Source organism: Opisthocomus hoazin, chromosome 6, assembly GCF_030867145.1.
Source record: "Opisthocomus hoazin isolate bOpiHoa1 chromosome 6, bOpiHoa1.hap1, whole genome shotgun sequence".
In the NCBI taxonomy this organism is placed as follows: domain Eukaryota; kingdom Metazoa; phylum Chordata; class Aves; order Opisthocomiformes; family Opisthocomidae; genus Opisthocomus; species Opisthocomus hoazin.
In genome coordinates, this window is record NC_134419.1 from 45400341 (window position 1) to 45425663 (window position 25323).

At 42.3% G+C, this 25323-nt stretch overlaps 1 long non-coding RNA gene across 1 annotated transcript; it reads left to right on the forward strand.

The window, feature by feature from the left end:
• The first annotated feature begins 7234 nt into the window (after window positions 1-7234).
• Window positions 7235-24412, forward strand: LOC142361613 (uncharacterized). Its single transcript, XR_012764245.1, has 3 exons — window positions 7235-7325; window positions 22677-22901; window positions 23680-24412. It is a non-coding gene; the product is annotated as an uncharacterized LOC142361613 (long non-coding RNA).
• The last annotated feature ends 911 nt before the right edge of the window (window positions 24413-25323 follow it).

Here is a 25323-nt window from a genome sequence, read left to right on the forward strand (position 1 = left end):
TTAACATTTTTTTTAAAAATCCCAAAATTGTAGTTTGGCTTTATCATATCACAACAGAAAGGTGATCTATCCCTGTGATTGACTGAAAAACTACTGGTGGCTTGCCCCGTGCAAATGAATTGGCCCCTACTTTAAGACCAAGTATTTTTCAAGAGAGTGATTTCTGGTTACTCAGTTGAATACAAACTGCAAAAAAAGCTACAGATACTTATCTTGGCTTTCAAAGCATGTATTCAGTGTTCTGGGAAGCCACTGGAATAGCAACTCTGTAGGCTTTGTTGCAAAACGTGATTTCAAACAGGAACCGACCTTTCAAGTTTTTCTTCTTTGTTCTGCCTTTGTTCTTTGTAAACAAAGTTGAAGGAAAAGCTCAAAGACGAGGATGGTTGTCTCTTATTCCTATCCAATTGTTGGACTTTCTGCCAACTGCAAACACATTGACCAGTACGGATACATGCAGTGTGCAGGTATGTATGCATGCATGCAACTGACGCAACAAACAGCTTCACTAAAGTCCTCGTCGCCGAATTTCCATTAGCCACTGTCATCTCGATTTGTACTGGTGGTTCAGATGGAAAACTTTCCAATCTCTCTAGTTCCTAATATCTTGCTTAAAACCAGTAAGCACTTCCAGTTCAAAAGCATGCTTTTTGGAGATGTTTCACTCGGAGGCAGACAGAAGGTTGTTATGGAAAACATAGGAAGTTGCAGCAGAGCATACGTTAAGCCCATGGTGCAGAATGATAAGATACAATGAAATATGTATATATGTATGTCTTTTAAAATCTATTTCTGATGTGTCTCTGGTATCTGCAAAGCTGCTGTTGCAATTAGATGTCTTAACAAAGCATATTTAAGAATAGTACTGTATTGGAGACAGTATTGTAACTATGCTGCTTGGTCTGGTTTGTTCACTAAGGGCAATTCACTGACTTGGACCCATCTTTTAAGTTTTGCTATCAATGGATGGCTCAAAAGCCACTGCTGCAGAGTAAGAGGCATCTTGTAGTCATAACATCAGTTTCATTTAAGAGTAGGAGGCTTTCTTGGAGATTACCTTCTTTTCCATAATTTCTGACTTGCTCTATGGTAACATTCCTGTGGCTGGGTTGTTTATTGAGAGAAAGGGTACAAGCATCACACATGCCTATTTATGGGGCACCTGCAGTGCTCTCGGTCTGTTTCTCGTTGAATTTTCGTAGTGTTTAACTCATGTAAACTGACAGCGTTTCTTTTCTGGAAGAAATCATGGTTGAAACACATAACAGTTTGATGTATAGAGCTCTTCAAAAAGAATGTGTGAATTTTAGCTGCAAAACAAGAAAGAAATGCAAATGTTTAACCCTTCCACCCATGTGCTCATGCAAATAGATGTATGCTGTATACCTTATGAACGTGGAGAGACGGTATTTGAAAGAAAACAAGAGAGAAAGGTCATTTTAAAAAATCAAGAAGAGGGATAAATAACTACATTGACTTTGTTCACCAGATTGTTGCTTTGATTCACTTCTCTTGCTGGTGGTGTTCATGCCACTGCACATCTGCTGCTGTTGCTGTTCTGATCTGTCCTGTTACGTGTTAATTTTTCCTGAAGATTTCTTTCTGGGCATATAAATGGACACCTTTCAAAGTCCAAAATAGTTACTCAGTGTTTAGTCAATGGGTTAAATGAGGATGCTTCGGACAGTGAATGGGAGATTATCTAGAAGAGCTACAGATGTCACTATAAGAAAACATCTATGTATTCTTATTTGTTTTTATCTTTGCATGTGTATAACCATTTGTGTGTGCCTATCCATATATACTTTAGAGAAGGGCAGCTAGCGTACATCAGTGTATCAATACGTATCAATGTATATTTCATAGAAATACATAATTTTATGCTAGAGGAGAGGAACTCCTCATTAGTATCAAAATATGTGCTAATCAGATTATTAGTCACAGGATTTCTGCCTCCAGTAGTTTAAGCAGGTAGAGCGTTAAAGATTTTCCTGTGGTGTTCATGATCTTTCTGTCCTGGAAATTTACTTATAAATACTGGTATTTTGATGTAATTGGGCCATTAAAGACACCAGACAGTAAGGTATTCAGGTATACTTATATATCCCTGGGACTTACGAGTACTTTGTACTGAAAAGATTCAGGAGTGTCCAAAGGAAATTGATTCAACCTAAGACAAGGAGACCATCCATTCTTCCCTCAGTCTGATGGATAAATTTTCATAACAGCCCTCTGGGAGCTCCTCTAGATCCCCCTCCAGCATATCAATTACACTAAAGTAACTGATCTAGCTTAATGTAGTGGTATTAGTGCTTTTTCATGTGATCTGTCGTGATAAAGTTCAGAGCTGCTAAGGTTATATCTTAAAAGATCAGGCCCTCTACTAGTGCAAGAAGAGTCATATATATCAGTAAAAAATTTATTTGCTACTTAGGCTGGCTCTACCTGCAAAGGAGTGGAGGCTATCTCTGATTTTTACAGGACTAGGAAGCGCAGTTGTGCCTAATACTTGTCTCAGAAGTCCCATTTATGAGTAATTCCTTTCTTCTGATCAGACAGTCCGGTATGTACAAGCACTTTATGTCTATCCACCCACACTTTGTCCTTTCTGTCTTCGTCTGAAATACTCCGCTCTGGGGTGCAGTAATACAAAACTGATGAACAAATAATATGCTACAAGTGCGAAAATAGACTGCTGAGTAAATGAGTTGGTTGCTGCTGCTTTCCAAATGCCTGAGCTTTAGCTAGAACAACTCATAAAACCAGAGATTTTTTGGTATAGTTTTAACATTTCCCAGCTCTTTATGTTAAACTATATGTACTCTTGTTCAAGATAAAGTATTGGTGTGGTAAAATAGTTTTACTCCATTGAAGGAGAAAAATGGGAAAGCTATCACCAGTATATTATTAAAAATAAAACACACACCTTGCTTTTTCTGTAACTCTTCAGTTTTCACCATGTACACTGTACTCCTAATCATAAAACATATTTGTACATTTTTTAAGCATTAAAATATACTTTTTATTTTCCTGGCAGTTACAAAAGATTGAAAGCTCCCATGGCATTAGATAGATTGTGAATATGAACTGAGATTTATCTCTGCCTAATGTGCCTGCCACTTGCCTTTAGGCAGGATGCAATGACCTAGAGTATCAAGAAGGAAAAATGTGGCTATTGCAACATGGTTATACTGTTTGACTTGAGTGTAAAAAGTTATCTTTTGCTGTCATCAGTGACGTTAAGGTCACATTTGCTACTCTTTATTTAGTCAGTTCCTGGTGCTGTAGGTACGGAAGGTTTTGGTTTTGCTGCAAAAGAAGGAAGTCCTTGTCATTCAGTTCAGGATAGGCTTTGCTACAAGTTAGATTCACGTGGTCAAATCCATGGCCTTTTTTCCTAGAATCATAGAATCATTAAGGTTGGAAAAGACCTCCAAGATCATCAAGTCCAACCGTCAACCCAGCGCCACCATGCCTACTAAACCATGTCCTGAAGTGCCATATCTACACATGTTTTGAACACCTCCAGGGGTGGCGACTCCGCCACTTCCCTGGGCAGCCTGTTCCAATGCCTGACCACTCTTTCAGTAAAGACATTTTTCCTAATCTACAATCTAAACCTCCCCTGACACAACTTGTGGCCATTTCCTTTCATGTTATTGCTAATTACTTGGGAGAAGAGACCCACAGCCGCCTCACTGCAACCTCCTTTCAGGCAGTTGTAGACAGTGAGAAGGTCTACTCTGAGCCTCCTCTTCTCCAAACTAAACAACCCCAGCTCCCTCAGCTGCTCCTCATAAAACTTGTTCTCTAGACCCTTCACCAGCAACCTTGCCCTTCTCTGGACACGCTACAGCAACTCAACGTTGTTCTTGTAGTGAGGGGCCCAATACTGAACACAGTACTCGAGGTGTGGCCTCACCAGTGCCGAGTACAGGGCCATGATCATAGTCCTACTCCTGCTGGCCACACCATTCCTGATAGAAGCCAGGATGCCATTGGCCTTCTTGGCCACCTGGGCACACTGCTGATTCATGTCCAGCCAGCTGTCGGCCAGCAGCCCCACATCCTTTTCTGCCAGGCAGCTTTCCAGCCACTCCTCCCCAAGCCCATAGCGTTGCACAGGGTTGTTGTGACCCAAGTTTTGAGCTCAGTAGTTTAACTGGAGTATCTAGTGTGATTAGAAATGGAAACAGGAGGTGGAAGGGAGGCCAGGGGAGGTGGTCAGGGCTCTGAGTGACTGAGGGAACCATGTTTTGGTGCAATGAAAAAAGTAAAAATAAGACAGTTTCAATACTAAGTAGGAAAGAGACAAGTGTTCACGAAGTCAGTGAGGAACAGGTTACTTCAATCAAAATGGAAAATGGGCCTGGATGAGAGGAGATGTCAGAGAGAAATATGAGATAATTTATCATCTGAGTGATACAGAGCATTCTGCATATTGCATTATTGAAAACAGCTTCCCAAATTACTCTGAGAGTTCCTGACCTCCCATCTCCTTCCTCTCCCTACTCATTATCTCTTCTCAAGTAATGCTACTTACTTAACTGTTTTCTTCCACCTCTTTCTTTCAGAATATTCCAGCATTCCCTAACCATGTTAGTGCCTTTTTAAAGAAGAAAGCTTTTATGCAAATACCCCAAAGCACCTAGACCTCTTGTCCTAAGGCACTGTGAAGACCCAGTAAAAAAAATCTTTATTGTTTTATTTGTAGAACACTTCTTCCTGGACTATAGACGAGGTCAAAAGAAATCCTCCATGGGAGGAGAAAATTGTACTTCCAGTTTAACTGTACAGTCCCAATGATTACAGCTGCTTTTCACATAGTGCTCTGAAACGACAATTTGTCCCTGTAATTCTGAAGCTGAGAAAAGAGGAGAATTAAGACTTTGCCTAATTAGTGCTACCTTTTAAAGGTCTATTTTAAACTGTCTTCCTTCAGCCTGAGCCATTTGATAGTTTCCAAAAATGTAACTTAATCATATCTGATTGCTTGCTGGATTCTGCAATTAACTTGGGTGCAAGGGAATTAACAGTATTTGCCAGGTGCTGCATAATTTACCAGGAGCTGCTTGTGGCACATATATGTAAAGTGCGTTGGCTGTTTAAATTTATTGGCCAGAATATTTCAAGCTTATGATTGACTAATTTTTATTGCTTCCTTTCATTTCTGTCCCCAGGATGACTCAGGTATGAAATACTATGTGATTATATTCTCTATTCTACCAAGCTATCCCTTGCAATTATGCAAGAGTGTAGTTGTTATTTTGAAAGATTCGAAACAATCAATCTAGAAAGTTATTTCTGGGATGCTAGAATAAAGCTAATTTTTCAAGTAGTTCTAGACACGTTATTGAATAAAAATCTTAAATGAAGAGAACGTAGTTCCCATCTCAGAAGACCTCTGAAATCCTTTTCTGTGAAAAAGGGGAGGAGTAGTTTTAGAAAATACCTTATTCTGTTAGTACTCATGTTATTGTCCTATTTGGGAGCCAGTTCTTGCATCAGTTGCATAATTAAAAATAGCAAGAGAATGGAAAAATTGGCCAACTCCTTGCAGGAAATGTTTTGGAGTGTTTGGAGTGCAAATCTGAGATCCAGAGTTGTACCCTAATCCTACTCTCACGTCTTCTTCCACTATAAATTTCTGAATACTGGACAGTCTTGGAAGACTTTCATGTAGTCTTTGTACTTCATTTTGTCTACAGTTTCATGGAGGTAACACTTCAGATGAAAGTAAGCTTCGGCTTAGGTCTTGATTCAGGAATGACAATAGTTACAAGATTTCACACCTCACGGTCTGGCAGAAAGGCTTCTACCATCTGACATGTCTCTTCTCTGTCAAACTTGGAAATTTGCACAATCATTAGTATCTGAAATTCCCTGGAAAACTATTGTGAAAATAAATTGGGAAGGCAAATATTTCAATGGGAATACTTGCCTAATCTAAACATCAGCAGCAACTCTGAAATTTAGAAAGGTCCTATGGACTCTGTGGTGGCCAGAAAGCCATCAGAAACTGTGGCTTTAGATCGCCATTTGCACTCACCTGGGCACAAATGTTAAAATGACTCTTACCTCATGATTTTGTCAGTCAGACACACAAGACTATGCAACTTTCATTTCCCAAGTATAAAGCAGCAAGTGTATGTCGACAACAGAACTACATGGAGATCTGCAGTCAATTCTGCACATCTCCTTTTACATGTTATTTACATAAAAATCAGGAAGAAAATTGCTCTGTTTCATGCTTCTGAATACATTTACAGCTGCCTTCTACTGTTCATAAAACTTGTGAATGCTGTCTTTCATTGAAAAGACTGTGCAGATCTTACATTTCCCAAGGAATAATGCAATTCCATACAGCAGTGGCAGAATTCAAAAAGTGAAAGATAAGGGGAAAACTGCAAAAACCCAACAGACTTGACAGTTTATCATTGTGTGAACCAATTGCAATTGATGTAACCGTATCGGAGACTTGCAGGTATTGAGATTTTAAGATGACATTTGAGACTGTAAAAGTAGTATTTGCAGCAATAACGTTGATAAATACTATCCTGTCTAAAGCTCTGTGTACCACCAGTAGAGAAGAGGAGAAAATGTTCGTTGATAATCACATACAGAGAAGTCAACAGGAGTTACTAAATGCTTTTTTGAGAATGAGCTGCCAAGAGCTGCTAACTCCTCTAGCCAAAATAGACTGCCAAGGGATTTGCACAAAGTGCGTGTGGAGATCCAGAAAGGCCAATGTAGAAAGTCAGATTTAAGTATTTTGGGTTTTTTCTGTTGAAATCTACACACTTCAGGGAGTGTGCGGGCAATCGCCCATGGAAACTAGTGTCCACTTCAGCCTGCAGCCTTTTGGGAAGATCTTGAGCCTGACTTCTGAAGTGACCCCCAAAGACTAGAGAACAAGATACTGGACAGCAAATTGACATTTCTCTGTGTATCTATCTAGAATTAGATACTTGACATATACTACTCTGCTTATAGAGAAGCAAGAGTAGCTGTCATTCCTACATTTGTCCCTGAGCTTTCTTCCCATTCTGTTATCTTCTGTCCAGTTTTGCCTTCCCACTTTATCTTTTTCTGTTCTCTCCCATTTTCCTTTCTTCAAATCGTTGTACTGTTGCATGGTTTTTCCTTTCTTTTTTTTCGTTTCATCACTCTGTATATTTCTCATTATTATTCCTAAGTCACTAAACTGGGCTTCTTCCCTGTCTTGCAGAGTCAGCCTGTTGGGAGACATCGCCTGCAATGAGTGATTTCCAGAAACACTGACTCAGTGGAGTCATGGAACAATAATGAAGGTTAGCCGTCCAAAGGTAATTAGAAATCTGTCTACTATTTTGTTGCCATGGAAACCCTGTTCCTGACAAGGATGGTCTTGTTAAGAAGATGCCGAGTCTCAAGGAGACAATGCAGTAGTACAAGAAGCTGTGCATTAGTAGACTCCTAAGCAGAATGTAATGGATCACAAAACCAGACTGTACTTAATGCCTTTCTTGAAGTAGAATTGGAAGGCAATGATCCTTCACTACATGTAAAATATTCGAGAAATGAGCTTGCAATGATGGTACAATAAATCTTAGGTTAAATCTCTTTTTAGATTTGAAGATTCCAAACTGATGTTTGTACATATATAGGAAAAACTTACTTGAGGCAACAGATGCAGTAAAGTTTGCAGAGGCTCCTGTGAGCCACTGAAAAATAAAAAAGGTAGTTGAATTGCCAAGAGAAGCAAATACTACTCATTACGTCACAGAAAAAGATTATATGCTATGCACAATGAAAACCTAGAAAGATTTTTTTTTTTAAATGCTTTTCTTAAGAATTTTAAGTGGGTTTGCAGAAGTGTTGATGCAGAACTCTGCCTGATATTTTTCTCAGCCAGTGCAACAAAGGATGAAAGCCTACATTGTTAGAAGACCACAGGTGGCTGAATATCCTGGGAAAGATACATTCCACCGGGAACTTTGAATTCAAGTTTTCCTGTGAATTGACACAAATACAGTTCAAGTACTTTTGTGTGCTGAAGCAGACTTTTCAGTGTGTTTCAGAAACTTCATTGCCATTTATTGCTTCAGCTGAGAATGAGGAGACTTATCACCATTCTTTAATCTCTTTGCAGGTTTTCAAAAAAATTCTTAATATATTGCCTCATGTTAAAAGTTGTCAGCACCATTGGCAGGCACTAAAGACAAACATGAAGGAGTTGTACTTTCCTGGAAGTGATTAATTTTGGCACAGTGCTTGTTCCCATGGCTCAGCCCTGTGTGCACTGCTATTCTTGTCGGGTTCGTTATGTGTGTTTTCTCTTTCCGAGGTATTATGGCTTCACTGCGAAGCGTTCATCCAGACTCAGATTTGGCAAACAGAGTCTGAATCTAGCGGCATGCTGGTTTCGAGGAAAAAATAATTTGTTCCCTTGGAGGGAGGGAAGGGTTCTGGATTTTAAAAATGTATTTTATAAAAATAACTTCCTTTGCATTTCTGTATGTAACACTTCACATACAGTTGCTTAGAAGCGACCTTGTTGTTCACTGAGGGATAACATATTATGTGAAATTTCAAGTTATGTTTTTAAATGTTAAATTCTTAGAGAGTAATAATATCTTCAGAATTTCAACACGCTTAACATGACTATTGACAATATGTTTTCCTTTCCAGCTAAGAGCTGTGAAAATTTGCAAGTGAAAATTTTTAAGCATATTTACGGCTCTAGGAAATCAACTTTGAAATTATAACATGGCTAAGGAAACCGAGTAAAGACACGGGTATTGTACATAATCTCCCAAGCTGTCTGTGAGAGACTTAAGAGGAAACAGAAGTGGTTTAAACCTTTTCTAAACTAGACTGTATTTATACAGACAGAAATTCCTATACCGGACTAAACTGAAGGTTCATCTAGTTCAGTCTTCTCTTTCTAACAGAGGCTACAGAGAAAAACTGAAGAATCTCATATTAAACAGGGGTAGGTTTTAATTGCCTCCATATTTATTTTATTTCTCATCTCAATTTGCCAACAAAGCATAGACCTCATCATGAATATGACAGAAATAACAGGTATTAGTATTTACTACTGTGCTAACAGTCAGTCTCCAGTCAGATCTTCTTATGGTACAAGGAGTGAACAACATTGTTTTGGTTTCGGCTGCCGCCGGCAACAAAAGCGCCACGCGGCCGCCCCTCCCCCCGCCGGCGTGCGGAGGAGAAATGGAAAGAAAGAGGCAGAAACCGGTGGGTCGGGATAAGGACAGTTTAACAGAACAGCAAACAGAGGGAAAACAGGAACAACAACGATACAAATAAGGAGAAAACACAACCACGAACCGTACAACAGCCGCTCTCCCGAAACCGGACCGGCGCTGCGCCCGCCCAAGCCGCGAGAGCGTTCCCGCCGCGCCGCCCCCCCCACCGGAACCCAGCGTGACGTCACATGGTATGGAATACCGGGCTCCGTTTGGCCAGGTGGGGTCAGCCCCCACCCCCCGGCTGTGCCCCTTCCTGGAGTCCGGTGAAAATTAACCCTGTCCTGGCCAAACCCAGGACATTATCCACCCCTTATTCCATACCATCTACGTCATGCCCAGGTCCCCCATTGTCCAGCTGATCACCACCACTTCTCCTGTCTCCAGATATCATTCCTTTAATCTATGGATCATCACTCTAAAGTGTCCGTTGAGTTCATTTAATCCATGACTTCAGGCTCCATCTGTCGTAATGGTCTTCCATGGCGGGAGAGGTGATGTGTGGTGATGGGCGGTCACTTGCTGCATCCGGAGCTCACGGCTGATGTATCTGGTGCAGCCCGTGCCCACAGTCTGCAGGAGATGTTGATCTTGATGAAGTCGCTGGATGCCAGTTGTTGAAAACCAGGTCCAGTTCCATCATCACCGTGCTCTGCTAGGTTTTCATTGAAAAAGTCCATCCTTCTTTAATCTGGACGATTCTTACTATGCTACTACTGGTACAACATATAACAATTATAACAGTGATAACAGACAGTGACAGGGTTATTTAACAACTAACTTTATACAATTTATTTATGGACTATTCTCGCCCAAAATTAAATCCCCATGAGGTACACATCGGACTTCCCCATCCTTCCGCATTACCCACCAGGTACACCCAGGTCCTTGAGCAAAAGCAATCCCCCGGACGGGCTTGCCTTTGCCCGAGGCAGGACTAACCCAAACTGTCTTCCCTAACATGTTCCGCATGTGCACTACAGGGACTTTATCCCCTTCTACTGGGCGCTGAGGTTTTGACTGGGCAGGACCAGCCCTGTTGGTGGACCCTCTGGTGTTGACCAACCAGGTGGCCTTTGCTAAATGGGTATCCCAATTTTTGAAAGTCCCACCCCCCATTGCCCTCAAAGTGGTTTTTAGCAGCCCATTGTAACGTTCGATCTTTCCAGAGGCTGGTGCATGGTAGGGGATGTGATACACCCACTCAATACCGTGTTCTTTGGCCCAGGTGTCTATGAGGCTGTTGCGAAAGTGAGTCCCGTTGTCCGACTCGATTCTTTCGGGAGTGCCATGTCGCCACAGGACTTGTTTTTCCAGGCCCAGGATGGTATTCCGGGCGGTGGCATGGGGCACAGGGTAGGTTTCCAGCCATCCGGTGGTGGCCTCCACCATTGTGAGTACATAGCGTTTGCCTTGGCGGGTTTGTGGCAGTGTGATGTAGTCAATCTGCCAAGCCTCCCCGTATTTATATTTTAGCCATCGTCCTCCATACCACTGAGGCTTTACCCGCTTGGCTTGCTTGATTGCAGCGCATGTCTCACATTCATGGATAACCTGTGCAATAGTGTCCATGGTCAAGTCCACCCCTCGGTCACGAGCCCATCTGTATGTCGCGTCTCTTCCTTGGTGGCCCGAGGTGTCATGGGCCCACCGAGCTATAAAGAGTTCACCCTTATGTTGCCAGTCCAGATCCACCTGAGCCACTTCAATCTTAGCAGCCTGATCTACCTGGTGGTTGTTTTGATGTTCTTCAGTGGCCCGACTCTTAGGGACGTGGGCGTCCACGTGACGGACTTTTACAGCCAACTGCTCTAGCCGGGCAGCAATATCTTGCCACAATGGGGCAGCCCAGATAGGTTTGCCTCTGCGCTGCCAGTTGTTCTTCTTCCATTGCTGCAGCCACCCCCACAAGGCATTGGCCACCATCCAAGAGTCGGTGTAAAGATAGAGCACTGGCCACTTCTCTCGACTGGCAATGTCTAAAGCCAGCTGGATGGCTTTCATCTCTGCAAACTGGCTGGACTCACCTTCTCCCTCGGCAGTTTCTGCGACTTGTCGTGTAGGGCTCCATACAGCAGCCTTCCACCTCCGCTGCTTCCCCACAATGCGACAGGACCCATCCGTGAACAGGGCATACTGTTTCTTATCTTCTGGCAGCTGGTTATACAGTGGGGCCTCTTCAGCACGTGTCACCTCCTCCTCTGGTGATGCTCCGAAATCTTTGCCTTCTGGCCAGTCCATGATTACCTCCAGAATTCCTGGGCGACTGGGGTTTCCCATTCGGGCACGCTGGGTGATCAGAGCGACCCACTTACTCCACGTAGCATCGGTGGCATGATGCGTAGAGGGGACCCTCTCTTTGAACATCCAGCCCAGGACCGGCAATCGTGGTGCTAGGAGGAGCTGTGCTTCAGTGCCGACCACTTCTGAAGCAGCTCGAACGCCTTCATATGCTGCCAGAATCTCTTTTTCAGTGGGAGTATAGCGGGCCTCGGATCCTTTGTATCCCCGGCTCCAGAACCCCAGGGGTCGACCTCGAGTCTCCCCTGGTGCTTTCTGCCAGAGACTCCAGGTTGGGCCATTCTCCCCGGCTGCGGTGTAGAGCACGTTTTTAACATCTTGCCCTGACCGGACTGGACCAAGGGCTACGGCATGAACTATCTCCCGTTTAATCTGTTCAAATGCCTGTCGTTGCTCAGGGCCCCATTCAAAATCATTCTTCTTCCGGGTCACGTGGTACAGAGGACTTACAATCTGGCTGTAATTTGGGATGTGCATCCTCCAAAAACCCACAACACCCAGGAAGGCCTGTGCTTCCTTTTTGCTGGTTGGTGGAGACATAGCTGCTATTTTGTTGATGACATCCATTGGGATTTGACGGCGCCCATCCTGCCATTTTATTCCCAAAAACTGGATCTCTTGCGCAGGTCCCTTGACTTTACTTCGCTTAATGGCGAAACCGGCTTTCAGAAGGATTTGAACTATTTTCTCCCCTTTCTCAAAAACTTCCTCCGCTGTGTCGCCCCATATAATGATGTCATCGATGTACTGCAGATGTTCTGGGGCTTCACCCTTTTCCAGTGCAGTCTGGATTAGTCCATGGCAAATGGTGGGACTGTGTTTCCACCCCTGGGGCAGTCGATTCCAGGTGTACTGGATGCCCCTCCAGGTGAAAGCAAACTGTGGCCTGCACTCTGCTGCCAAAGGGATGGAGAAGAATGCATTAGCGATGTCAATTGTCGCATACCACTTGGCTGCCTTTGACTCCAGCTGATATTGAAGTTCTAGCATGTCTGGCACAGCAGCACTCAGCGGTGGTGTGACTTCATTCAGGCCACGGTAGTCTATTGTCAGTCTCCACTCTCCAGTAGATTTTCTCACTGGCCATATGGGACTATTAAAGGGTGAGCGAGTTTTACTGATCACTCCTTGACTCTCCAGCTGGCGGATCAGCTGATGAATGGGGAGAAGGGAGTCTCGGTTGGTACGATACTGTCGCCGGTGCACCGTTGTGGTGGCGATGGGTACCTGTTGTTCTTCAACCCTCAGCAACCCCACAACGGAAGGATCCTCCGAGAGACCAGGCAAAATGGACAGCTGTTTAATTTCTTCCGTCTCCACAGCAGCTATGCCAAAAGCCCACCGATACCCCTTTGGGTCCTTGAAATAGCCTCTCCTAAGATAGTCTATCCCAAGGATGCACGGAGCCTCGGGGCCAGTTACAATGGGGTGCTTCTGCCAGTCCTGCCCAGTGAGGCTCACTTCAGCCTCCAGTAGACTCAGCTCTTGGGACCCCCCTGTCACTCCGGAAATGCAAATGGGCTCTGACCCTTTGAACTCTGATGGCATTAAAGTACACTGTGCACCAGTGTCCACTAGAGCTTTATACTCTTGTGGATCTGACGTGCCAGGCCACCGAATCCACACCGTCCAATAGACACGGTTGTCCCTTTCCTCCACCTGGCTGGAGGCAGGGCCCCTCTAATCCTCGTCAGAGAAATTGCTGCTCACCTGCTGTAAAAATGACTTGGAGGTCCCCTCCAGAGGATCGGAATCAAGGTCGAACTGTCTACCTGGTCTGGAGAGCTGGCTTTTGGAAACTGGAGCGGCATTTTTCCTAACAGAGTCCCCTTTTGTGATTGTTTTACCTCGCAACTCACGTACTCGTGCCTCTAGACTTGAGGTGGGTTTTCCATCCCACTTCCTCATGTCCTCTCCATGGTCACGCAGGTAGAACCACAGGGTGCCCCGGGGTGTATAGCCTCTGTATTCCCTCTCCTGAGCAGAGAAACGCCTGCCCCTAATAGCTGAGACACTGGCCCGTACAGGTGGGGAGTAGGACATATTCCTGTCTAGTCGCTTGACCAGTTTCTCCACGGCTGAGACAAGGGAGGAAGAGAGACTTTCCTCATATTGGCGGAGTCTGACAGCCACCTCGTCTACTGTTGGTGCGTCTTTACCTTTCCAGTTTACAACTGCCAGTGAGTTGGCATGCGAGGAGGGTGCGCTCCGCACAAACTTCCTCCACATGGATTGTGAGCACTGGAGTTCATCTGGGTCTGTGGGTACCTGCTCATCGTCTGTGTCACAGTAAACCAGCTCCCGCACAGCTAATTCCCTCAAGTACTGAATACCCCTTTCCATATTGGTCCACTTGCCAGGATAGCATACAAAATCGTCACTGAAGGGGTACCTCTCCCTCACGCCCGACAGAAGTCTCCTCCAGAGGCTGAGGACTTGTTCCTTTTTCCCAATGGCCTTGTCAATGCCCCCATCCCTGGCCAGGGATCCCAGCTGCTTGGCTTCCTTGCCCTCTAATTCCAAGCTGCTAGCCCCGTTATCCCAGCACCGCAGCAGCCAGGTGGCAATGTGCTCGCCTGGGTGGCGGCTGAAGTCTTTGCGCATGTCTCGCAGCTCCCCCTGGGACAGGGACCGGGTGATGATCTCTGTCTCTATCTCCCGTGATGACCCTGGCTCATCGTCATCCCTCCCAGAGCGATCTGCTCTCTTTGCGTCTTTCTTTAGTTTTACAGGGGCGACTGCTACTGGCACAGGTTGGTCATTGGGCTCAGCTGCGATGCCTGCAGCTGGAGCTGGGGCTGGAGCAGCTGCTGTGCCTGCCAGGGAAACCGAGGCAGACCCTGCAGCTGTGGCAGCGGCGGTGCCAGTCTGGGGGGCTGTGACTGCCTGCTGGGCTGGAGGGGCTGCAGGGCCGGCTGGGGGGGCAGCGCCAGTTGCAGCGCCTGCCGCTTCGCTTCCCCCCCTTTCCCCTTTAAGGCACTGAACAGTGTTGAACAGGGCTCGGTAGGCATGGGCTAGACCCCAGCACATTGTGGTGATCTGTGTCTCTCTGGAGTTCCCAGGGTGGCAGCACACTTTTTTCAGATATTTTACCAGATTATCCGGATTCTGTATTTGTTCAGGGGTGAGTTTAAAACACACCGGTGGTGCCCACTGCTCTAGACATCTGCCCATGCTGTCCCACACACCCAGCCACTCACAGCTATCCGGCCCCGGGGCAGGTCTCTGCAGGATGTTCTTAACGACTTGCTTAACCCTAAACAAAACCCAGAACCCGTTCAGCAGGCAGAACAAAAGGAGAGTGCTGCCCTGAGCATCCCACGGGTACTCGAAATTCTCAAAAGCAGTTAGGACCAGCCTGAGGAAGAGAGGGGGGGCGAAAGAGTGGGGGAAGGTATCCCCTTCGGCTTTCCCCACAGACTGGGTTTGATTATTAACAAAATCTAAGACATAGGATCCGAGGTACGGAAATGACCGCAGTGCCGCATGCAAATACAAGACTAATTTCATGCACAGTGATGTTATCATATCATAAGTCGATATCGTAAGGTAGAGCAAAATCATCATCCTGATCTTTTTCCCAGCGATGATGAACAGCATGGCAGTAAACACATACAGCAAGTAAGGATTTACGTAGCACAGATATTTGACCAAAGTCAGAAACATTTTTACCGGCGACTTTAACTAGCACAGTAAATGCGTATAATAAATTTTAACAAAATCTATGAAAGCAGTTTTAACACCCGCTGCTCAGCCCTGCCGTTATCCCCGCTCCACGTCTGGGCGCCAATTAATGTTTTGGTTTCGGCTGCCGCCGGCAACAAAAGCGCCACGCGGCCGCCCCTCCCCCCGCCGGCGTGCGGAGGAGAATGGAAAGAAAGAGGCAGAAACCGGTGGGTCGGGATAAGGACAGTTTAACAGAACAGCAAACAGAGGGAAAACAGGAACAACAACGATACAAATAAGGAGAAAACACAACCACGAACCGTACAACAGCCGCTCTCCCGAAACCGGACCGGCGCTGCGCCCGCCCAAGCCGCGAGAGCGTTCCCGCCGCGCCGCCCCCCCCACCGGAACCCAGCGTGACGTCACATGGTATGGAATACCGGGCTCCGTTTGGCCAGGTGGGGTCAGCCCCCACCCCCCGGCTGTGCCCCTTCCTGGAGTCCGGTGAAAATTAACCCTGTCCTGGCCAAACCCAGGACAAACATAAATAGATTCTATATATCAATAGATTGATATTACTGGGGCAAAAAAATATATAATCCTAAAAAAATGTGAATGACCAGTGCTAGCTCTTGAAGGAAGTGTTTAGATTTGCATTGCAATTAATTTATTGCCGGTTGTCTTTCAATTTCTGTAATCCTTTAAGATAAGTGGATGTTTATCTGCAGAAGCAAAATCCATCATGACTGAGGCAGATTTGTGGTAAAATGGGACTAGTTCAGTGGTGAGCTTGGAGGCTTTAGGGATGTGTTTCCCAGGAATGGAAATGAAATGGCTTCAGTATACCAATCCACACTTCTACTTTTTATCTTTGGCGTAATGTATTTTGCTTTACATAATACTGACATTCTGGGAAATTGTGCCTTCATGAAGGGTATTTTAATGGTAATAATGAATAGTTGGGTGTGGTTTTGTGGCAGTTTAAGACACAAAAAATTCCTCTTCAAAAATACCTGTTTAAAGGAGGACTTTGTATTTTATTGACTTCAGCAAACTTTTGATTTAACACAGATGAAGGATACCAAGTACACAGTCTAGGAGTCTGAAACTCTGGTTACTCCCAGATTAGTACAGGGCTAGACTGCAGCAGTGATACCTTCCTAGTGTCATTCTTGCCGCAAGTCTCAGGACTTGGGAACAGCTGTCTATTTTTGTCCACAATATTTGCTGCTCTGAAGCTTCCAGCAGAGATGCCTGTAGTAGGGTGAATGACTGTCACTATCTGTTAGGCCTGAGGTGAAACCAGTTTCACAGAAAATAGAAAGCTGAGTATATTTTTATAACAGAATAATTTTGAAATGAAAGTAATTTTTCTATTTCTTGAACAATTGTTTCATGTGCTGACAAAGAAGGGATTGCCTATTGTAGTAGTTCTTATTTCAGTCAAATCGGTAGAAGTTATGGAACAGGCTTCAAACCAACAGGATTTGTGTTGTAACAAGCCAGAGTCATTATTAGCAGATGATTGTATTAAGCAGTGTGATGAGTTTCTGACCTTTGTTATTCCAGTTAAATACAACCTTCTAAAAGTTAAGGGTTTGAGTACGTGTCGCTCGGTTATTTGAAAACGTTGGGATGCAGCTTTCAGAAACTGCATTTCTAATACAGTTATAGATTTAAAAAAAAAGACTACAATTGTACATTTTAATCTTCTATACTGCCAATACTGAAGGAAGTCTCTCTCATCATTTCTGCTCAGTGAGATAACTTGGCTGATAACCTTTATACAGTTCAGGGACATACTTCATTATTTTCTAAATAGAGTTTCTGGAGAGTATAGGTTTAGATTACAATGCCGAATGGCCATGGTGCCTCAGGGAAATATGTTCTCATTAATGGACTTGTTAATGATTGTCATTGAAGAGATTCTAATAGTATCAGATGTAAACATTGTCACAGCCCTCTAGCTTTATCATGCAGATATGGAAATGCATCATTAATTCACACAGACTGATTCTCAGAGCTGTGCAAATTGTTGCAGTGTGATAACATCTGAAGGAAATTAAAAGCTGTGCATTATCAATTTAATATTTCAGATTTCTATTTCCAGTTAATGCTGTCAAAGAGATAAGAGGAATTGAACCACGACAGTAGTATAGGTCACTCAAAAGAAATCAAATTCAGACTATACCTCTCTCTGTTCCAGCTTCACTATGCTCCTTTGCATCCTCTTTGGGAGGGATGTGACAAATACGTACTTATATCAGTGCAGTTTCTCAGCAGCAAAGTTAAGAACATATATGCTATACAAGCACAAAAATCCTATGGCAATATGAAATAGTTTACAGACTCTAGAAAAATTTTAAACTGTCTTTATCAGGAATTGCTTACTTTTGTTCAGTTGTAGTAGTATCTTATTCCTTTATCCTGACTCTGGGTTTACTCATAATGCATGAAGTGCAGTAAATCAGAATCGGTCTCAAATGTGTAGCTTTAGACATTACCCATTAATATCATGTTTGTTAATTATTTGCTCAAATGTTAAAGGAATGATATTTGTGATATCCTGAAGATATCATTCAATATATGAATATTTGTTTTGGGTTTGGAGCAGGGGGGAGATTTTTTGGTAGGAAACACCCTGGATTATTTCTTTGTTGTAACCATCTGAAACATCAGTATTTTCAGAAGAAATGAGAAATGTGCTGGTTTTTGTATGCAAACATGAAGGTAAGCTTTTGGAAATAATAATGCACTTATGACTATGTTGTTACTTTGCATTGGAAAAGGTGGAGTAAATAGGTGAGTGCTATGATAGAATAAAAAAGTAGCTTTTCAATGACCTGTTTAGATATCAGACTGTCCTGTTGAATGGGTATCCCCAAATGGGGGGGGGGGGGGGGGTGGTGAAAGCAGCTTTTGCAAGTGGTGATGGTGTTAAGTTGTCCTAAGGAGGACAAAACATGAGCAGGTAATAGTGTCACCTGTGCCAGATTGTGACCATTTGTGAAGTCATGAATGAGAAAATTCAACTCCAAACTCACCAAGGGCATATGTATGGGGAGTAAAAGAATTTTCCTTTGAAAGGCAAATGGGATATCCCTAATGAAACACAAACGAAGTTAACAAAGTTTGGAGATATTACATATCAGTGAAGAATCAACAAAACCCTGAAGTACTGCATGTGCGTCAAACTAGGGAGTAATTGATCTCATACAGGAGAAAAATGACAGGAGCATGTAGCATAATGCACAGATGAAAAGCACACTACTAGGATGATATAAGTGATAAGGAGATCCATAGATTCTTTAGAGTCTACCCAGTTGTATTCCTAGTTGGGGGAAAATGCTGTAAAAACATTTTTTTGTGTCTGACTGAAGCATAAAGCAGCTACAGCATTACTCTGTCACAAACTATGAAACTTTGAGAGAATATTAGTAAAAAGTGTTTGAAGAATTGAAGACAGGAGTCCATTGTGGTCCAGGTCAAGAGGAATGCTATCTCAATCCATATGCCCCACACTTTTATGGGTACAGACGAAAGATTACAGAAAGTAAGGTCTTGCAGAGCAGGAAATTATATAAAAATTAGTATTGACAAAGCAAATTTACATCAGAGACTTTTCTTTCATGCAGGACAGCAGTAAGGGAAGTCATATGTGAAATCAGATTTTAATACAGCTATGGTAGAACATTCATACTTAGTGAGATGCTACCAGCAGTCAATGTTGAGACACCGCTAGCTGTCACTGTCCTGGCTGGGATCAGTCCAGACGTGTAAGGTGCCACAGTTACGTTGCTTACTGCTGAGGTAGTGAGTGAGCAGAAGCTAAAGCACAAAAAAGTTCTTAAGTAAAACGTCAGTACTTTTAGCTTCACAGGAGGAAGAAATCCTGAAGAAAAGTGTAATTTCTTGTATTTCCTGCCCATACCGATGTACACTTGAGCCTCACGTTACTTTTAATCTATTGATAAATCTATGAAATGAAGTATTCTAATTATTTATCTCTAATGAAAAGATGCAAACATCTGATATTGGTCCAGCACTGCTATAAAATGTCTTTTTAATAAATTTCTTCTACGAGTCAAGAGAGGAATCCTTGCTCTTTTTCCGAAATCTTACATATTCATCTGGCATTATTCTTGCTACAATGCACAGTGCTCTTTCCTGAATTCCCAAGATTGAAGAATAATACTCACTTGCTCCTTCTCAGTTGTTTGGACATTGTCAAAAATCTGCAAGGCTTGGCAGCCCCCTACAAAAGACAATGTGGAGAGTGCATTGTACCGTCTGTAATGATTACCTGGCTTGCTTTGAAAATTCAGAGAAGTGAAGCATTAGCATTTCTTGTGCCAAGTTAACTGTACTTCTCAGAAAGGCAGGTCTCTTTCTCTCTCATCCGTACTGATTTGATGTGGGTTTTACATTGCAGTCTGTGAAAAGTATAAAATTTGTCACCTATTCATCTCAATCTCTCAGTCACTCTTCTCACCTGCTTTTAATTTCCCCTTAGGAAGTCACTTTCTATGCTCATTGCAAGGTTCTAATTTTAATAATCCCAGTCCACCCAGAGCTATTTCCCCAAAGAAATATTTCACTGTGCACATCACTTAGTGTGTTGATATTTCTTGTTAGTATGCAGCGTCAGGTTAGCACCTCTACATAACCTTGATAAATTAAAAATTGGCTTATCAATATTCAATCAACCTGGTTCATTTATCCAAATGTCTGACTTCCTTTCTGTAAGAGCTGAGCTCAAAAGGCACTGCAAAAATAAATGGAATTAAAATTGTATATTTTCCTTTTAAACAGAAATTAAATCAGTCTGCTGCTAATGTCACCTTAAACACCATGGTTTAGCAACATGAAATAATATACAGTGGCAGATACAATATCACAAAGCATTAGTTTTCATTAGACAGTTATTTTTTTGACTACAGTGTACATCTAATCAACACGTTATTAGGAAAACTGGGAAAGGTGGGTTAGGTCTGCCAAATTCTTGGCATTGCTATTGAGTCTTACTGATTCTTCTATGTCATTTTTAAATTTATAGCTCTTTATATCTTCTAAAGGGCTGAAGGGTAGGTAGGGTGAGCTCCTCCTGAACTCATCTTTTAGCATACCGACAGCTGCATAATTTCCCCATCAGATCTCGCTTCATCTTGTGCTTTGTTGCTTTTGCAGTTTAAAAATCCTCAAAAAGTCCCTTTGTGTTTGCACAATTGTTACACGGTACATTTCTGTAACTGTCCCACTCAGTTCATCAGCTGCTTTTGCTGACTTGGACCAGTCTTTGTGTCTGTTGCCCATCATCTCAGTATTACAAATTACAGTAGAAGTTATTCAAGGGAAATGACAGAGTTATTTTAACATTATAACAAAAATCTAACAGCACATGACATGGAAGGACAGGCTTAGAGAAATTTGCCAGGCCACGGTTTCGAAAAGTCGTGGTGATTTTGGGGGCCTGTGCTGTAAGGCCATAAATAGCTCCGATTGTCAGTGGGCAGATGGGCAGCGGCCTTGTCACCAAAGAGGCTTCTCATCTCTCCCTGCTTGAGAATGGCATTCTTGGACATTCTGGGTGTCAGGCACGGACCCTGAAGCTCCAGGATGTTCTGTGATATGTTCCTAAAAACGTTCACGCACTCATTTCTCAATGGCTCTCTGGTGGTGAGAACTGTCTGTGTTGCCAGTCAACAGCAGGCAGAAAGAGGCCAATCTTTTGTCACAATACAGAGACCTAATTAATTTATATATATAGCATGGACCCTGAAGGTCCTAACTTATAAAATCAAAGTTTCCTGGGAGTTTATCACCTAGGTACATCTTGTATAGTAACAGCTGTCCTGGAAACAGAGGACTTCAGCAATTCCCCAGTTTACTTCTGTTTTCAGTGATCTCTAATTTTGTGGAGAAAATGAATTCCTTATGGAGCTCCAAAATTAGTGGGGTTTCTGGTTTTTGTTATCCCAACTCAGAAATGCACTTTGCTGAGCCCTGCTTACACCACTGAAGTTGATCTACATAGGTTTTTACATTAAGATAGTTAAAATTATTTGAGCCCTGCCAAATTAAATAACCCGCAGTCAAATAATTTCCTTCGAATTAATTTAAGCAAAACATTTAAAGAAAATCTTGTGGGTTTAAAACCTTAAATTTAAAAGTAAAAATACTGCTCAAAATGGAAAATAAAAAAAATACATAAAAAATTATTATATATTTATTTTACAATTATTTTCTTTTCTAATATTCATATATCTGTGAAAAAATGAACTATTTGCATAGTTCTAATGGCTTCATTAACTGATAAATTGATTCAAGCATTCAAATACATATTGTATCCCTAGACTGCTTCCATGACATTCTTCTTATTTGAACTTGACATAGCTTCATAACAAAAGCCCAGTAAAACACGGCAGACGAAGTCGATGAAAAGTAATTTTCAGGAAAGTCCCTCCTATGATTTGTAAGTTTTCTTGGAAAATACACAAAAGTATCAACATTTTATTCTTCAAAACACCCTAGTCTTTTTAATTTACTAGGTACACATTTTTGTTTCTGAATTTTGCTGTTGCCCAAGGACATGAGTATTAGGAAATTGTAAGGGTATTTTCTTCATTCTTACATTAGAACTTGCAAATTGGTGTTTAGTAACTCCTCAGAGAGTCTTTATAGCCCTCCAGTTTGGGTTTGATTAATGCCCTAGGTCATTCATTGATTCTTCAGCTATTCTTGTCTTCCCCTACCCTGCCCCAAGGACAGCTTTTTTAAAATTAAAGAAGAATAAGATGGGTTTAATTAAGTGCTGTCAAGATTCAAAGGTTTGTTTCACTCAATACATTTGTAGCTAATTCTAAAGGAACCAAAGAAAATGCTTCATACACCATGGAGAAAAAAAGACTAGCGGAAATGCAAACAAAGGTCTGCTTTTTGAACACTTTTATCTCGGCAAGTTGTTGCACTTTTATACTAGATAAATATTTTTGTGTGTTTCCTAGTGGGATTGGCAGTGCATTTTTAAAAAGTAAACAATTGCAAAGCATGTACAGTATCAAAGAGGCCATTTGATATCATCAATATCTTGCTCTACAAGTTCCACTACAATCTAGGTAGAAATGTAACGTAGGAATGACCCTTATTATATGCTTTTAGATCAGTAACTTTGTAGTTTGGTCCAACCACACATTTACCCTGGATTAAAGCTGCCAATTTGATTTCTATAAAAAAATGGTCTGTCTTACTATCGAAACAGTGCATAGAAGCAGCGATGTCCTGCTGCTGGTGGTGTTGCTCACCAAACAGCTTTCTAGAAGCACAAAGACTGTGCCCATTTCGGAGCTGATTATCTGTGTTTAGGATGTCTGGTGCTTCTTTAAATCACTACCCCTGCAGAGCAGCTTTTGTAAGGCGAATCTGTACTTGTTCAGTGTCTCAGACTGCTCTGTTACATAGTTCCTGCAGGGAAGGCAATCACACATCGGGATGTATGGCTGGAAGATGCTTCGTGTCTCTGCTTGATAAATCATTCCCTTCCACTGCAAGAACCAGTTGTGCTGTAGAGTTTGGAATTTTGGAATGGGACAGAGTAAACGAAAGCACCTGGAATGAACAGCCAGTGAAGACGGGGTGGATCCTGGGACACCAGCCAGAGGATGGAAGTCAAAGACTGTTCTAAAGGTACAAAATACTTCTGTGTTTGAGTAACAGCAAAGAGGAAAGAAAACACTGTTACCAGTAAGACAAGCTTGAAATATCCAGACTGGAACATGATTCAGTGGGTAGGAAACTTTGGTAACCACAGTAACAGTAGGCGGCTTCAGCCTTCAAGCTATTCATCCTTGCAGCAGGAATTTAATAGAGCAGTGGTGGAATTTGTGCTTGTCCCTTGGAAAACGTAAAACAGACCCTGAGGATGATAACATGGAGAAGGATAGCTCTTTCTGTGTTTGAATTTTCATAGAAAATATAAGCTTTCCACACAGCTTACTGCCTTGTATGTAATGCTTTGAAAGTCTATCCAAGCAAGAACTAAGAACCTCTTTGCTTTCATTTTGCAGCTTAGTTCTGTGAAATACAGATTTTGATGACACTATACTGGAAGGTGTGCTTACTTGGCTGTCTGTAAACTGTGTATTTCCTTTTAAACAACATTTAGATTTCATAGTAATTCATATTTTGAAGGTAACCTTAAAATCTGCAGTTACTAACTGCCCTTGCTACTTAAACAGTATTAACAACAGCTCTGAGTAAATCTCTGCCTGTATTGCTTTGACTTTTGCAATACCTGTGAAGTACGTGACAGTTTTAAATCTGGTCTGAAAATGAAATATTGTGGTTGATTGAGAGCTAGGCATCTAAAGCTAAGAGGAGACTATTGTGTAACGAAAGTCGTGCTAGTTACGTACACGGAGGTCTATCTAATGTCCTTATAACACGCTCTCTTCCTACCTAACAGATTATCACCTTCTTCCTAGAAGTCACCGAAAGTCTGGCCAAAACCTGTGCTCCCTAGCTTTACTTGTCTGTTTCTTCTTTAAACGTCCATTAGCAGAAGGCTCTAAGCACTTTGCAAATATTGAATGTTGTTGTATGAGGCATGGTATTCCGAGGTGTGGAGTAGTGACGCAGCCTGTCAAATCAAAGAGGCTGTCAGTGGCAGAATCCACAATGTCTTTGTAACCAGGGAGATAGAATCAGTTAACCATAAACATGAACAATGCTGCTATGTCCCTTGTACAGCCCTACCCATCTGGACATTAGGGCTCAGAACAGAGGGTCTAGTCTCTAGGTAACCGTTAATGTTAAAAATAGTAGTGAAGGGGATTTTTAATAGAAATAGCATTACCTAATGGTTGTAGGTGCATTTATAGTACCTATCTATTGTGTAAATTAACTGAAGCAGAGAGTCTTGCATCTCCATACAAAGGGGTTAGTTTTTGATAGGGGCTGGAAGTCACCTAGAATCGGTCAAGACGACCCTACCGTGTGGATGGGAGCCAGAAGAGAATTGAGTTTGCGCAGAAACAAAGGTCGATGAGCGAACACTGTGATGAAGAGGATGAGCCTTCATCTTGGGACCCCCAACGACCACCACTAGGAGGCACTGCGCAAGCGCTGCTAGGAGGAGTCTATGAAAATGACTTCTTGGAACTGATTTTAATATAAGAGGGATAGGTTATGCATATGTATAGGTGGATTGGGAAACCTAATGAATATGCATATTTTTGATCTATATAAACTGCACGGAAAAGGTATAAGGTATGCACGTTTGGTGGAATTATCCCCTGTGCATCCAGCGCTGCAATAAAGAATGCCTGCCTTTTAAAAGTACATTGGTGTTACGAGGTTTTATTCCTGGATTTTCAGTGACATCTTGTCTCCTCTTTCTTCTGCCCTTCACACAGAAGACACTAATAATTCCTATGAGCAACTTCAGGATAGGGGAGAAAGCGAAAAATTATGAAATATGAAACTAATTTTTAGTGTTATTAGTTTAGTTTTTAATAAAATTAATAAGACAAATATAGGTTTTATTTTCCTCATACACAAAATGAAGATCAGTTATCTCAAAACATTGAAACCTTAAATCTGAACTTAAACCGGTTTGTTTAATTTCGGAAAAGAGCTGGTCAGCTTATTTCCATTAAAATACAAAATTGCAGAGCACTGGTTTTGTCTCTAAAAATGGAAAGAAGGAATGGTATCTTTTGATGGGAATGTGGAGGTGAAAAAATTGTATGCGTAGTGTCTTCCATAAGATCACGTGTGCTTTAAGGTTAACATAAACATTAAAATACAGGGCATCTGTGAGGTGAACATGGTGGCTGGACAGACTTTTTTCCAAAACTGAATTTCACAGGAAGATTATGCTGGTGCGTAAGCCTATGGAAGGTGCTGGTGGGAGATGCATGTCAGCCTAACCTCAGGCAAGGAAAAACGAGCCAGGGTTTGATAGGAAGATGAATCTTACTATTTTGTGAATTTCTTTAAATGTCCCACTAAATCTGACAGAGAGCGATTTGGCCCAGATGTTAGCCCTAAACCATTTACTTTCAAATGCCTTTCCATTAGATAATGCTGATCAAAGAAATTAATTTAA